Consider the following 2,083-nt stretch of genomic DNA (forward strand, 5'->3'; position numbering starts at 1 on the left):
ATATATATATATATATATATATATATATATCACACGCATAGACCACCTCCCCCGGCCATCTTCTTCCCTAGATCGGAACCTCCATCCATCCCACCGCCACACACAATCCACCCATCATCTCCTTCCGATCACGAACACCCAGCAGCTACCTTCAGCACCAACCACCTCCATCTTCAAGGTGGCATGACCACTGTTAAAAAACACAATGGATTGATGATGAACCCGATCAACAATGAAATCTAATCATAGGTGATCGATGATTGAATTTGTGTATGTATGTTGAACTCAGATTGGGGTGGTGGAGAGGGTGGTTTTAATTTGATAGAGCTACGAAGAGGGGAAGGGTTTGGTTTCACAACCACCAATTGAGAAAGGGGTGCGGGTGCGGGTGCACTCACCCATCGAAAATTGGTTGGTAGTGCACAGTCGTCATCGATAAGGGCATGGGGGACTTTATATATAAATTTAATTATTATGTAAAATCATATTTAATTATAACTTTATTAAAGGAAAATAAAATATACTATACGAGTAAGAAGATGAAATGTAATGATGTTAACTAAAATGACTTGTTTCAGAGCCTAAAAAATGAAATAAGGACCACCAGTATAGTATAGTTAATGAAATAAGGACCACCAGTATAGTATAGTTAATGAAATAAGGACCACCGTCGAAGAAGTAATCACATCCCACAAACAAGGCAGGCGAGTGTACCCCTCCCCCCACAGTTCGTTTCTCAGTCAAGGTGTACCCATCATAGAGACGTGGTGAGATCTAACAGATGCAATGGAGATGGGATCTGAAACATCCGATATGATGAGATCTAACTGAGAAGAAATCAAACAAATATGGGGGTGGGATCGAACATAGATAGTTTGTAGATTTAAGACTGGTTTTAGAACCAAGCCCAAATGCATGTCTTGTACCCCCTGCCTTTGATTTCAAAGGCTGGCATGACAGAGCGATCTCGAAGCATGGAATGAGGGAACGAAGCAGACAACGAATCCATCTTGATTTCTCTACTACTAGGTTATGTTCATCTCCATTTGATTTCAATAAATAAAAAGCTAGATTTGTTGGGTTTTTTTTTTGCTAAACTTGTCAACCACAAAATTTATGCAGTAGCATTGCTATAGGTTGTTTTATATTGAGTTCGGGTATTTTGGTTTGATTTAGATTTGGTCGTTTTATTCCACTTTTTTAGAATTAAAATTTGGTTGAGTTTTGGAATTTTGTTTATCAAAGAAGATGGCTGGAGGAGGTTCTCGGAGATGATCACCAAATTATGGACGACAAGAAGAAGAAAACAACTGTAAGATTGGGTGTGTATATGGGTTGTACACATAGACGTGCACTTTGAAAATTATTTATTAAAAAGGATAAAGAAAATAAAAGACTTTTAAAGACCAAAATAGCCCTTACTTAAAGGACAATTTTAACAGAGTTAGTGAACAGAGACCATTTTCAAAGCAAAATGTAAACAACAGAGACGATATTTTTAGTTATTGAAGTCTAGGAACCACTTTCGAAAATTCGTGTAAACCATATGGACCAACATTGTAGTTTACTCAAATTAATGAATTATGGAACAAAAAAAATAATGGCTAAAATACAAGAACCAACAGTGTAATTCACTTTATATTTTAGAGTAAATTATGATTTTTGGCGGGTGTGGTTTGTTAATAATTAAAATTTTTATAACGGGATTAATTCATACCTTTAAATATAATGTATCAAAACAGTAAATAATTGTAAATCACATGACTTAAAACAACAATAAATTGTAAATCAAAATGACAAAAATAACAATAAATTAGAAGTTATAGACACAAAAATCATAATTTTTTATTGTATATCACACTTTAACCAGAAATTGACAAAAAAAAAAATTATTGCAATTTTTATTTAAAATGTATATCTACACTATACTATAAAGCATTTGACAAAAACTCTTAAAAACCATTTTTTATGCATAAAGTACTGTTTATTGATGCATATTACTTAAAATTCAAGATTATAAGTAAACTATACGTAAATACAACTTTATGTTTGAATTCATTTAACTAACTGAAGATAAACATAA

This window comes from Cynara cardunculus (assembly GCF_001531365.2).
Source record: "Cynara cardunculus var. scolymus isolate 2C chromosome LG 15, CcrdV1, whole genome shotgun sequence".
NCBI lineage: Eukaryota > Viridiplantae > Streptophyta > Magnoliopsida > Asterales > Asteraceae > Cynara > Cynara cardunculus.